General features: G+C 52.4%; 1 long non-coding RNA gene across 2 annotated transcripts in view; it reads right to left on the bottom strand.

Annotated features, from left to right (window-relative positions):
- Positions 1-14,371, bottom strand: part of LOC122238127 — a 29,888-nt gene extending 15,517 nt beyond the window's left edge. For both annotated transcript variants that reach the window (XR_006217093.1, XR_006217094.1), the window contains exons 1-3: positions 14,268-14,371; positions 13,800-13,956; positions 11,952-12,025 (exon numbers count right to left, since the gene is read on the bottom strand). This is a non-coding gene — a long non-coding RNA (uncharacterized LOC122238127). The remainder of the gene's footprint in view (positions 1-11,951; positions 12,026-13,799; positions 13,957-14,267) is intronic.
- Positions 14,372-14,663: the final 292 nt, after the last annotated feature.

The following is a 14,663-nucleotide window of genomic DNA, read 5'->3' on the forward strand; positions in this document are numbered from 1 at the left end:
AGCACAGACTTCTGGATTTCCCGCCTCCCTGCTTTTGCCCACCCCGTTGTCCCTGCCTGGGATGCCTTTCGACTCCCACGCCCGCACATCAAAATACATGCCTCTCCGGGGTCAATTCCACCCCTTCCACGATGGCTTCTGGTCTCCTGACCACACTGACTAACCCGAGCCAGACATGACCTTTTCCACGTGCTTGCTCACGCACTTTCACTTTCCCTTGGCTCTGACGGCCATTAATTGCACAGTAAGGCGACTTTTGCCCATGGCTCATCCTCCTTCAAGCCAAGAGGGGCCAAGACCTATTCATGGCTGTGTCTGTGTCTCAGCCTCCATATTCCAGGCCCAACTCTGCTGGCTCATAAGAGGTAATCAGTAATTTTGGAATGAATGAGATGAGAGCAAGCCCAGCGCTAAGTGGGGTGGGGTGGGTGAAGCATGCTTTGGGCATCCTCCTGCCTGCCGCCTGGCCCCACTGTACTTCCTGGGTATTTTTCTCTCCACTCTCCAGTGCACTCCCAGGGGCTGCCCTTCTCCACCCTCCACCCAGTGGAGTACGCAGTCCCTACCCACCCCCTCAGAGCCATCTCCCCTGAGTTCCAAGTTCCAAAAGACTTTTCCCTTCTCCCTCATGCAAACACCCATTCCCAAGGAGTAGCCTAGCCCAATACTGCTGAGCAAGCAATCTGGTCAGAGAAATTTGCACCGAAGCAAGAATTTGCAAGAGGATCGTGATTTGCAATCTGGGCATAATAGGACAAGCTGGAGACGGGTGGTGGCAACAGGGTTTCCTTGCCTCCATGGAAATACATCGTAGGCTTCTTGTGCCAGTGAGTAAAAATGGTGCGTATTTAGAGTAATTGTAAAGCCAAAGCTGGATGGTGTGAATCCCTTCCTGTTCACTGGCAGATATTACAGTATCTTGTCCCCAACCCTCTTTCCCACACCAGGTTCTGAATCCATCGGGGCGGGCTGTGCTCTGCCGGCCCCCAGCACCGAACTGCCTTTCGGCAGGTTCTCAATGGATGTGGAAGAAGTGCAGACGCTCCCACCTTGGCGCCCAGCTCTGGCCACGTTTAGCAAATGCCTATCACTCTGATGATTCAGCCCATGCACTGTGTCTCTCACCATTTCCTCTTCCTACCGGGAGCATGAAATCATGATGAGGCCTCTCTCGTGTTTAATTACTGACTGTCAACAAAACACACACAGCTTTTTCTTCCTGGGTAAGCACGGACAAACATGATTAATGGATTTCCCTCTCAGTGTCTCTGCACCTCGTGTAGATTCCACATTCCCCACACACTTTCTAATCCTTTCCTCTCTGCAGCGAGAGTGACACATTACACGCAGACTCTTCCCAGGTGTCAATGCCGCCATTTTGTATTGTCCTGATTCTTGGAAGCTAGTTGAACAACCATGTTCTATACTTAATGGCATTTCCTAATAGAAATTCATTTCACATGTCACATTTAGCCAACTCTTAACAATTAAAGGTGAGAGTGGGGCGCTCTCAGATGATGTTCTGGGCAGGGTGAGAAATACCTGAATCCTGTTGTGCTGACAGCCCTTCGCCATGTCCCCAAACCCCATTATAACAGGTTCTTAAAGGAGCTCATGAAACAATAGCAAAATAGGAATCAGTGAACAAGCGTCCCTATCAACACCAAAGCCCCAGTGCAGAGCCCTGTGAGAAGCTCAAGTTGAAGCAAGAAGACCAGGATTAGGGTCTTAGCAAGACCCTCGACTCTTCTTATATTTTGACCTTGGCACCATCCAATTCAAGGATGCCAAGCACAGCAGCTCCAGCCATTAGTAATAGTGGCCCCATCAGTGACTCAGATTCTAACCATTCAGAAGAGAAATTCCTCCTTCTTTGTGGGGGAAATGGGCAGGCTTTGATCACAGCCACACCTAACAGAGGAGAGTATGTGAAAATCACCTTTGGACAGTCCTACTCTATCGGAGACCAAAATCAAATAAGCCCAAGTTTTACTCACTAGCCTCCTCCACATCTCTTTTGATAGAATTTCCCCACTCTCACCTACTTCCCACTCTTTGAGGTCACAACCAGAATGTAATGGCGGACCTGCTTTCTTGCATTACGCTTTATGTCTATACCTCTTGAAGAATTAGTTCCATGTCCTATAGGTTGTTGCTAAGGTCTTTTTTGCCAAGTCCCAAAGGCATCAAAGAAATCTGGTCACCTCCCAAGAAGAGCAAGTAATTCAATATGGCTTAAGCAGGAAATTACATTGCCACAATAGGGGATTTCCTCTTTCCAACCACTTTTAATCCACTGGGCGGTTGCCACAGTGGTGATGATTCGGCTATAGGCTACTTCGTCAGTCTGGGTCCCAGAGGGGAGTCGTGTAGCAGCACGGCAGTCCACCCGTGATGGATGTGTGCTATGTGTAGGTCTTTGCTGTTTGAAGCCACTGAGATTTGGGGGATATTTGTTACTGCCACACAAGCTAGTCTATTCTGACTGGTTCGGTGCTGTCGCCTCTCATCAGTCCTGGTCTCAGAACAATGATTATCGAGAACAGAGACCCAGAAGCTCAAGGAAAAGCGGATTTGTCAGAAGGACCAGGAGGAATCCTACCGATGCCATCTGGAGCACTTCAGATGCCCTCGTGGGAACTGGGGGGTCAGCCGGCAGCCACAGTTGCCACCTTGCTCTCTGACGCTGCAAGAGCTCCCCCCTCAGCCCCACCTCCACATACGCATGCTGTGCTCTTGCCCTGCTCTGCACACTCGCTTTTCCAGCCGTTTCATCACCCTGCGCAGCTCCCAAGATTCATCATCTCACAGTTTCGGAGCCTATGGCCACCTGTCTGAATCCTCTGTATCCCTTGGTACAAGTTCCCCAGCAGAAGAGTGTGATAGTCCAGCTCAGTTCAGAGACTCCTGGACCAGTCAGATGAGGCCGTGTGGGCACGAAGGACAGATCTAGGACACTGTGACATTTACTAATGGCTTTATTTAGCTAACAGGGACCCGAGAGACAAGATTAGGCTCATTTTTGAGAACAGCGTGGCGTTCTGGTGTTGATCTTGTAACTTAATTTCACCATTTCTCTATTTCTCATGTTTTATCTTTTAAAGTCTATTTTTTAAGCGATTGGGTTTCTTCCATATGAGCCACCTCGAAACCTTTGTGGAACAGATGAGCAAGACACAAAGGCAGAGCTCTTGCACACTTGCTCATGCATTCAGTAAACTCTTACTTGAGAAACCAACACGTGACAGACATTGTCCTGAGCACAGGTGACTCGGTGGTGAGAAGTTCCTGGCCTTCATGGAGTCAATATTCTCCACAGGGGGAGTCAGTCAAGGAAACAGTAAGAAAAAAAAATAACTCAAGTTGAGATGGAGGTAACCGATGTAGTTAACAGGGTGCCACATGGAGGGGGCTACCCTGCTGTGCTCAGTGAGAGCCTCCAGGGTCAGCACCTGCAGGTTTAAAAAGGGTCAGCCACGGGGTACCTGGGTGGCTCAGTCGGTTGGGTGTCTGGCTCCTGGTTTGGGCTCAGATCGCGATCTCATGGTTAGTGCGTTCGAGCCCTGCATCAGGCTTTGCGCTGGCAGTATGGAGCCTGCTTGGGATTCTCTCTCTGCCCCTCCCCCATGCACCCCCCCTGCCCCTATGTCTTTCTCTTTAAAAATAAATACAACAAGAGTGTCAGCCATGCAAAGAGATGATGGATGATGACGTATTCCAGGCAAAGAGAACCAACTGGGCAAAGACCCTGGATTAAAAATGATCTGGGTTATTCCAAGAAAAGTAAAGAGGCCAAGGAGGCGGGGGCTTGGTGGCTGGAGTGAAAAGTGGTACAAGGTGTGGCTACAGAGCCAGGCAGGGCCCGATCGCCCAAGTGCAGGGGAGCCACCGGGAGGAGTTCGGATTTGCTCGGTGAGATCCCCTTGAGCTGTTTGAGAGAGGAGGGTGTCGGCCGTGCAGACGAGAGACCATGGCAAGTGGGAGCGAGGGTGGCAGCTGACAGGATACCGGTCAGTGGATGGGCAGCAGCCCAGGAGAGACGCTGGAGCTTGGGTCAGGGTGGTGGTCCTGGAGATGGGGAAACATGGATGGACTCGGGACGTTTCTAGGGGACTTGAAGGACTGGATTGGGTGGTAAAGGCATGCGGCAGACTTTGGGGTCAGATTTCAAGACACTTGAAATCTCTGAGTCCCGGGTGTAACACCTCAGAGAGCCATCACGGTGATAACACAAAATCATGAATGCATTGTTCCAGTCGCCCGGCATATGATGCACGCTCAGTGAAGATCGTCTTCTCCTCTCCTTCCTCTGGACCCTTTCGGTTGTGCTCATTCTTATCTGCTTCCCTTCCTGGTGAGCTGCCCACCGCTCTGTAACCTGCCCCTCGCACACAAGCATGAGTGCACACACGTGTGCTCACTTTCCCTCTGGGATACACACATCAGACATGTGTAAAGGACATCTCAAAGAGTCTTTGGAAAGGTATTTTTTAAAGGCCGCTTGTTTGCGGGAGGATTTTTCTAGGAGTATGAGTTTGCTTTCTGCCATGAGCAAGAGGAAACCCGACTTTAACCGCCTGGCACACAAAAAAGTACTATCCCCAGGGAGTCCAGGGGAGGGGAACTCCTGGCACAGAACGGTCCACAGATCAGCGATACCACCAGGGTCCAGGTTTCGTCCGCCCTTCTGCACGGATATCCCTAATGGGTTGACATCATCTTCAGGCTGGTGACCCCATAGTTGAGCACATCATACCAGACACAAGAGCATTCAGGGAGGTAGGATGGATCCTGTGTTCCCGGAGCTTTCGCTCAAAAAAGGGAAGTCTTTCCCAGAATCCCCCAAGCTTTCCCTGATGACTCATTGGTCAAAATCTGGTCTCACGCCCATCCTGAACCAAGCGTTGGCATGGGCGAAGGAAGTGCTGTGAGTGGTTTAGGCTGGATGAAGGAGTGAGCGACATGGGTGAACAAAAGGGAAAGTCCATTAGGAAAGAGGAGGGGGGGAACAGGTTTGGGCTAAGCACAGGGCTCTTAGCAAAGGGAAACTCAAATTTCAGTGGATTTGAAGAAAATATTATAGTTTTAATATTTTAAAACACACACACACACACACACACACACAGAACTTTCTGGCTCTGATTTGCCAAAGAGAGACAAGAGGGGGCATAAATAGTGATCTCATATTTCATTCTTCCATATTAAAATTCTATCCTATGAGGGGCACCTGAGTGACTCAGTCAGTGGAGCATCCAACTGTTGATTTTGGCTCAGGTCATGGTCTCACGGTTGGCAGGTTCATGCCCTGCATCGGGCTCTGTGCTGGCAGTTCGGAGCCTGCTTGGAATTCTCCCGGTCCTCTCTCTCTCCCTGTCCCTCCCCACTTCTCTCTCTCTCTAAATCGATAAACAAACATTAAAAAAAAGATTGAAAAAATTCTATCCTGTGAAAAGCACTCCTCAGAGTCGTCTGTCCTCTGTGGTGACAGTAAACTCAGGACTTTAAAATGTTAGCGGTGGTAGACAGCGCTGACGGCTGGGGCAATGGGGGACCGGCATCTGCTGAGAGCCGACCACCTGCCAGGCCCCGGGCCAGCCACTCCGCCCAGACCGTCCCACCGGGTCCTCAGATCTCTGCGAGGCCAAAAGCATCAACCCCTTTTCAAAAGAGGCAAACTGGGCCCCAGAGAAATCCTATTTTATGGCCTTTCCCCAAATCACAGAGTAGCTTTCCGTGTGATGAACTGAAAAAGTGCCCCTATACATCTCCAATGCTAAAAATGAGTTGGAGGAAGAGGTTGCCCTGACATTCTGCATCCCCCAAGCCCCAAAGCCCTTGAGAACGCACCAAACTTGGCCGAGACCCCAGTCTGCCCCCTAATGAAGACAGCGGCCAGGGGTAGGTTATGGGTAAGCATGGCCGTTATCCTGGAGCCTGATGCCCTGAACCTAGAGACTCACTTCTCACAGGACACGGAAAGGGAAAGGCAGTGGTGTGGTGGAGGAGAAACCCGACAGGCACCACCTAAACCAGGGGATTAGAGAACACCCGCAAAAAGTCACACCGGTATCAGGTGACACTGACGGGACGTGATGAGAAGCGCACTCCATTCCCACACTAGACTTCCCCCAAATGCAGAACTCCAGTCTGTCGCAGACTTCGAGTCTGGAGTTGTCTCTTGTCCGGCGAGAGAGCGGACGCAGAATTAATTGCGAGAGAGGCTAATGTCCAGGGGGAGATGAGAGCCCAGAGTAAGGGTCCTTGCTCTGTTTCGATTAGGATCAGAAGGCTTACGAATGTGATGGACGTACCGAAAGAGACAACGAAACAGTGAACGTTAACTCGTGTGTGTGAGAGAAGGGGGGTTTCGAAGATATCCGGTGTGAGGGTTTAGGGCAACACAAAACAAAAGCGCAGCGCCCAGCAGATGGTTGTTTACGGCAGGCACGAGATGCCACGTCTGTTTACCTTAACTTGCCCGGGGAACAAGGCAGATAGAGCATGCTACCTCAGGGTCCGCAAGGCTCCCTTCTTTCACTGATCAGCTCTGCTCTGGGCAACTTTGCCCTGCCGTGGTCTCTGGCCCTGTTTACCTGTTTACCTATTCTGGACCCTCCGTCCTGTGAAAGCAGCTTTCTGCTTTTGTACTATGCTGGGGACGCTTCCGCCCTGTTTACCTAATCTCGGATGCTTTCATCCTAAGTCTTGTTAACTCATTGGTGCAAGCTCAGAGAATTCCTAACTTATTCCCCGCACCAGTCTAGTCATAAAAAAACACCAGACAAACCACAACTGAGGAGCATTCTACAGAATGCCTGACCATCGCTGGCCAAAGCATGGTGGCCGTGAGAAATGGGGAAATGTCACGGATCGCAGGAGACAAAGGAAACGGGGTGCCCTCAGCTGGCCCATGGAACAGAGAAAGGACATTAGTGGAAAAATTGGTGAAATAAAAAAAAAACAAAAAAACCCAAAGGCCTATAGTTTCGTTAATGGTAACATAGCAATGCTAATTTCTTAGTTTAACAAATGCAGCATGCGTGTGACATTAGGAAGAGGCAAACGGACAGTATACAGGAATCCTTTTATGTTTACCATCGAAGCTCTTCTATAAATCTAAAACCATTATTTGAAAAATGTTTAGGGCGCCTGGCTGGCTCAGTCGGTTAAGCGTCCGACTTCAGCTCCGGTCACGATCTCACGGTTCGTGGGTTCGAGCCCCACGTCGGGCTCTGTGCTGGCAGCTCAGAGCCTGGAGCCTGCTTGGGATTCTGTGTCTCCCTCTCTCGCTGCCCCTCCCCCACCCATGCTGTGCCTTTCTCTCTTAAAAATAAACATTTAAAAATGTTTTTAAAAATGTTTAAATATGTCAGCAAAAGAGCTGGGTATCAGCACCCCCAGCATTGTTACCTCCACACCCACCCCACTAATGGCTGCATTTATTTCCAAACTGAAGCTCAGTTCCACTTTCCAAAGAAACAGAAAAGCCCGACGAGGCTACACCTCCTAATTGCAGATGACCGGTGCTTAGGGTAGAGTTTGCCTCCGGAAGGAGGGGCGCTCGGTCTGTACCAGTGCATACAGACTGACGTCAAGCCGCTGGCCGACAGACCCCACGCACAGGTGAAAGCCCACCTCAACCTGCCCTCCGTGGGGGAAGCCGAAAGATCAAACACAGTCACACACGCACCCGGCAGAGAGCCGCGGAGCCCCCTCTATCCGCCAGCTCGGTCCTTCACGGATAAACCGGAAGGACAGGCGGGGATCGGCAGACCTTGGGGAAAACGTCACTCCGGGAGGGGGGGGCGGGATCAACACAGAACCCCCCCCAAAGGAAAGCGCCCACTCAGAGAAGAGAAGAGACCCCTGAAAGGCTGAACTCGTATCTTCAGAGAGGTGTGAGATGGTATCGCAGCCACAGAACTTGAGAAGAAGCTATTCCGAAAACACGCGAAGAATACGGAAGAGTTAAAAAAAAAATAACAAAAAAAAAGGGGGCGCCTGGGTGGCGCAGTCGTTAAGCGTCCGACTTCAGCCAGGTCACGATCTCGCGGTCCGTGAGTTCGAGCCCCGCGTCAGGCTCTGGGCTGATGGCTCGGAGCCTGGAGCCTGTTTCCGATTCTGTGTCTCCCTCTCTCTCTGCCCCTCCCCCGTTCATGCTCTGTCTCTCTCTGTCCCAAAAATAAATAAAAAACGTTGAAAAAAAAATTAAAAAAAAAAAAAAAAAGAATACGGAAGAGTTCCTGGAAAAGAAAAATCATTGCCAAAATAATAAATTCAACGGGGGGCTGGAGGAGTAAGCGGAGGAAGCCTCCCAGAGCTGAGGGTAAAGAGAATTGGAGCAGGATCGGGTGGAGAGGCTGTGACACACGGGACCTGTCACTGTGGGGGACAGTGAGCGTGCAGAGCGATCCCTACACGCGGGACAGCCTGCCGAGCACCCCGCGCCCGCACCCTCCCCGACACACGCTCACACAGCTTTTACAACCCAGTGAGGGGGATGCAGTCACTTCCCGTCTTACGGGCGGGGAAACTGAGGCACGGGAGGGGGCGTGACTTGCGGAAGGCACGCAGCCAGCGAAGGAGAGAACCAGACCTCAGACCGAGGCCAGAACCCTTCCCCCCCGCCCCTCCCCCTCGGCTACTTTCGCAGCTGGTCGCCAAACCACGTGGCCTCATAGGACGTTACAGTCACAGAAGCAGAATCAGCGTAACTGCGTTGGTTTACAGATTTTAGAATCACACCACCCACCGAGCACAGCCGCCTTCCCTACATTCAGTCAAGACAACCGACTGCGGTGTAGCCGACAGAGGTCGGACGTGCAGCTGGGGCGGGGGGGGGCGCAGGGAGAACTGCAAGGGGCTAATCAGCTCATCTCCATAATGAGAGTCTCCAGGCACAGTTGAACATCGATAAAATAAGCAGTAGGGCTTATTGGCATCCTCGCTACGGTCGGGCGACGACATCTCAGGGTAGTTTATACTCGCTACCGACGTATACGTACGTACGTGTGCGTGCGTAACAGATACCCCGTGAGGCTTAAGCGGGGGTGACGCAAGCTAAGGAAACACGCCGGAGCCCCGGGGAGTTCCGGCCGCGCTACTGTGGTTTCTAAGGCGTTGCTGTCACTGTCCTTGCGGCCGACGTGCCGGTGACGGTGGCGGCGCCAAAATACCCTTCCGCCTTCCCTGCCTCTGCTGCCGACTTCCGCACCGACCCGCGTTCCCCGGGATTTGCTGGCTTTGCAAGGGGTTGATGCCCCGCGCCTGGTGTTGGCACGGGCAAGAGAATTTCTCTCCCACTTCCCAAGAGGTGACGCTATGACAGCAGAGTCCAGCGCCTCCCCGCCTCATCCCTGAACCAGGCAGGCTTCCCGGGGACCTGAGCTGCCCACGGTGCGCCCTCCCGACAGCACCGCTGACCGGGTCTGGGTTAAATGCACACCCGTCTCAGATGTGTGAATCGCCGTGTAACGTGGCCGTTAGGGTAGGAGGAAACCCGTGGGACCACTCAGCTCAGGGACACGGACCAACCCGGCCTTTGAAGACACGTTCTCCTTGCCACCTGTCACACTTCGGGAGCTTAATTCATTCGAAGTTGGATGTGAATTTGGTCTTCAAGACACCTACAAACTCATCATGATATAATTCAGTGTAAGTTTCACCTCCCCAAAGAGGCTCTTCTCTTATTTCTACGGCCCCCAGGGATCTCACCTACCTGTGAATGTTGATAGCAGCAGACTTACTTGTATACCCATATATACCGTGAGATACGGGAGCCCAGCTACACGAGGAGCTCCCTCAGGCTGAAAGCGTATTCTAAACGTCATCTGTCCCTTCATCTGCTACCGGAAGCAGTAGGTGTTCAATAAATGCTGATAAAATAGGGGCGCCTGGGCGGCCCAGTCAGTGAAGTGTCCCAACTCTTGGTTTCGGCTCAGGTCACGATCACAGAGTCATGAGACCAAGCCCTGAGTCGGGCTCCGTGCTGACTGCGGCACCTGCCCAAGATTCTCTCTCTTTCCCTCTGCCCCTCCCCCACCTCATACATGCGTGCGTGCATGCACACACACACACACACACACACACACACATTCTCTCTCTCTCTCTTAAAATAAAATAAACGCTTATAAAATAAAATACACTGAGAGCCTAATAGTTACAAACATTCTCACGTGGCTGAGTTTTTACATCACCCTGCCTCTTTGAAAAGAAAATATTAATTGAAATATGCATTCCAGAACTTCTATAGGATGCATGGATGCCCTCGATGGAGACAGAAACGGGGAAAGCTGATTAACGCTTCATAAAGATGGCCCTAGGCCATCTTTCAAATAGATGTAAAATTCTTTTAGTTTTCAAGATCCATCAAGTCCCCCGCGTTTGATATTAACTTCTTGCCATTACATGCAATTCAACAGAAGCGTAAGTCCTTCCCGTAGGACGGGCACCGGGCTGGGTACCAGGATTCGAAAGCTGAACAAGATGAAACCCCCAGGGGCTGAAGGTCCATTAATTCTCCGATGCTTTACTTTACACACGACACCGGTCCCGCAGCCTGGGGGCCCAGGGACCCGAATACCTTCCGGGACGCTTCCCACAGAACCATTTCTCTGGCTTTGGATTGTGTGTTCCCGGCTCCCCCTGCCCCCCATTTCCCTAGGATCTCTCAATTCCTGGATTTGCCAGGAGGTTCCACGTGACTGAGGTTCCCAGACACCGGGCCACCTCAAAAAGTAAATTCCTATTTTAAAAAGTGTGTTAGACGTCTTACGGCCTGAGCTACATTTATGCTCATCTTGTGAATCAGATCCCACCAACTGACAAACGTCGACGATGCCACTGACGGGCACTGAGAACTCGCAGGGAGCCTGCCGCCCTCACGCGCTCTCCGCCACATTTTGTGGTTTCGTGCACTATCTCAGGCCCCACGCGCTCGGGGGCGGCCCTATCCTGCTGGTAGTGGCCCCCGCATCTCCGGCCGCGCAGCACGCATGCGCACCAGCTCATAAGGGCTCACGCTAACCCCGCGAGGGTTACCACGATTACCGGCCCTGTTTGCAGAACCTGAGACACCCAGGGGGAAGAGAGAGAGAGACAGAGACAGAGTGTGAGTGAGTGAGGAGCAGAGAGAGGGGGAGTCACAGATCCAAAGCAGGCTCCAGGCTCTGAGCTGTCAGCACGGAGCCCGACGCGGGGCTCAAACTCCCGAATGGTGAGATGGTGATCTGAGCCGAAGTCGGACGCTCCACCAGGCGCCCCAAAGTCCACTGATTTAAACGTCAATGTCATCCCAAACTCACCCTCACAGAAACATCCAAGATAATGTTCAACCAAATACCTGAGTACGTGGCCCAGCCGAGTCGCACATAAAATTAACCGTCACACCAGATGTCACATAGTAAGATCTAGGACCCAGGCTCCCGAGGCACAGCACAGCCGTGTTCTTAAAAGCTGCACGGGGGGGGGGGGGGGGGGGGGGGGGAGCCTCTGTTTTCACCGATTCTGCTGCCCAGCCGCTCCGCAGGTGAACAGGGATGGATTATGTCCTGCTTCTTTCTAAAGCGGAGTGTCCCTGTCCTTTCTCCCCTGGGGGGGGGGGGGGGGGGCAACGTCCGTGTGACCAGTGCTGTCTCCGGACTAACCTAGTGGACTAACTTCAGCTGCTCATAGTTATTGGCCTCAAGACTTTTTCAAACACAGCCCTTGGGCCGCTCAAGGCAAAGAGTGTCAATCAATCTGTTTCCTGGGCTGCTCGTCCTGAGTGGGTAGCCACGCCTGCGAACCGCACGGGGCGAGCCCGGAGACCGCCAGCTCCTGCAGGCGTGTGCCAGACACTCTAACGACTTAAGCCCTTCCCTCCTCACGATCCTAACGCCGGGGAGGGGCTCTAATCGCCCACCGTGCAGAAGAGGAGAAAGCAGGTGAGCCCTGCTCACTCATTCACTCACCGGATCTGCACGTGCCTGTGTTCCAGCTGCCAGAACACCCTGGTGACGAAGCATCCTTTCTCACGGAGCGGTCACTGTGCGGAGGGGAGACAGGCAAATAAGCCCACAAGCCAGCGACACAGTACGTTGCAAGCTGACGAGTTCCGTGGGGAAAAATAAAGCAGAGGCGGGTATGGAGGAGGTAGGGATGGGGTTGCAAATTTCAACCAGGGAAGGTTTCACGGAGACGACAACATTTGAGTGAAGTCGTAAAAGGAGTGAGGGAGCAAACCATGTTGATGTTCAGAGCAGAGCCTTGCAGAGAGCATGATCGGTGAGTGCAAAGGCCCTGAGGCAGCATTAAGTCTGACTGCGACAAACTGACTGGAGCAAAGTGAAAGGGAAACCATGGCAAGAAATGGTCCAGTTGGTATGGCTTTCGAGGGCAGAGAAAGGAGCCTGGCTTTCTCTCTGTTTGAGATGAGAAGGCTTTAGAGGACTGAGCAGGGAAAGCACGCGTCCTGACTCACATCTTTATAAGATCAAAGAGATTAAGAATCTTGTCTCAGGTCACTGCAGCTGGTAAGGGACAGAACAGACCAGTATGTCTAACTGTGAAGGCTGATTCCCTCCTCACCACAACATCAGCCAGAATCGGTTTCCATTGCTTGTGACTAAGAAAGCTGACTGGTAGCGCTATGTGAAAAATCAAACAAACGTTGCAGGAAAGAACGATGGGTGTGAGTTCATTTAAGGTAAGGTAGCCAAGTCTCAGAAGGCCTTCTCGCAGAGGTAGTATTTGAACGGAAATCTGAATGGTAACAAGACAATTCATGGAGGGTAGAGTGTTGACGAATAGGTGGTGCAAAGGTCCTGGGGCAGGATCCAGCCTGGCACACTGGAGGGATAGAGGGAAGACAACCGTGACTGAATTATGGTAAGCACGTCGGGGAGAGGTTCAAGACGAGGTCAAAGAGGAGCCAGATCCTTCAAGGCCTCACAGCCCATGTTAAGGAATTGGGATTTTACTCTTACGAGTGACGAGGAAGGAACTGGGGCACCTGCGGTGGCTCAGTCGGTTAAGCGTTGGACTATGGCTCGGGTCATGATCTCGCGGTTCGTGGATTTGAGCCCCGCGTCGGGCTCCGTGCTGATAGCTCAGAGTCTGGAACCTGCTTCGGATCCTGTGTCTCCCTCTCTCTGCCCCTCCCCTACTCACGCTCTGTCTCTCTCTCTCTCTCTTAAAAATGAATAGAAATTTAAAAAAAAAAAAAAAAAAAAAAAAGAATGATGAGGAACCAGTGGAGGATTTTAAGCAGGCAGTGATTTGCAGTTTTTAACAGATCAGTCTTGCTGCTCTGCGGAGAACAAGCTGGGGAAGGGCTTACAGGCTGCCTGACCTGAACCTCAAGTTTCCGTAAGGAAAATGGTACATATTTAAGGGAGCTGTTTGTGGTGTGAGAGACTGTGAGTGTGTTAACCCCACGCAGGGAGGAATCTGTAAGCGGTCTCCATTGCCCTTCACGGACTCTGGGGCAGTGCCTGGCGTCCCTTAAGTATTGGTTGAAGGAATGGATGAATGCAGAAGCTTTAAATATACAGGCGCCAGGTAACGGTGAGAGGACCGTTAAACCCTAAAGCCTTTCCCAACAGACCCTAACCCTTGACAGCAGAGCCAAAGCGTTCCGGGGTTATCACTTCCAGGGACTTCTCTTCTGTGAAGCATTCCCGTTCAGGGCTAACAAATTTCCTGTGATCTTGTCGGGGGGCTGGAGGGAATCGCTTCCCGCTAATTGATCAAATTCACATGTTCGGGCTTCATTCATGTCATGTCAAATACCCCACCCTGCGCACCCCGCCCACAATTACCTTCCGGACCAGACCGCACGGAGTGGTGGGTGGGGGGCTTTTGTCGTTTCGATAGCCTCGCTGGTCACCGAGTTTTGATATCCCGGTTTTCCTCCTGCATCTCACGATCATCTGTCACCAGGCACAGCATCTGATGCGGGGGGGGAAGGCTGGACTCCTATTCCAATGAACAAAGGGAAGCGTTGGTGGCCATTAGCACAATGGTTTCACTGTCTGCCAACCCGATTCTCTACCGCAAACAAGGAGAGATGTTGATTTCCCTCCCCCCCCCCCCACCTTTGCCAGCTGTGAAGAAGCTGCAAGTTTCAACCGTGTCTCCCTCCCGCCAAGCCTGAAAAAACAGGCAACAACAGCCAGAGGTTCCCCCAGCACCAGTGTAAAGGTATTAGGGACCTCCCGGACGAGCCCCCACAAAGGGCCTGTGGATCGGGGGTGGTGGCTAAATGTCCCAGTCCCCCCGCAGGTCACCTCGAGTGAAGGTCCCCCAGTGCCACGTCCACGCTGAGCACAGACATCTCGGCTCACAGGGCGGACGGGGGAGGCCGGGCCCCGGGACCCCAGCGCGGCTCTTCCGAAACTCAGCCTCGGCTGTAACTCTCACGCGCAAGCGGATTTCCCGCAGCGCGTGCCTCCTCCAATCACTTCGCTCCTCCAAATCGGGAGGTTGCGTCCGTGCATCTGATTGGTGGAGCCGGATCCCACGCCTGCCCTGAATCGCAAGGGGAGCTGGGAAAGCGAGTTACTGAGTTCCACTGCGGGGAGGCAGGGGTGGTCAGGAGGGAGGGTCTCCGAGTTTAGGAACGGTGTCCCCAAGACGAGGCAGCAGCAAACAGCACGATATCCGCTGCATCCGATGCAGCCGTT

This window comes from Panthera tigris, chromosome B1 (genome assembly GCF_018350195.1).
Source record: "Panthera tigris isolate Pti1 chromosome B1, P.tigris_Pti1_mat1.1, whole genome shotgun sequence".
NCBI lineage: Eukaryota > Metazoa > Chordata > Mammalia > Carnivora > Felidae > Panthera > Panthera tigris.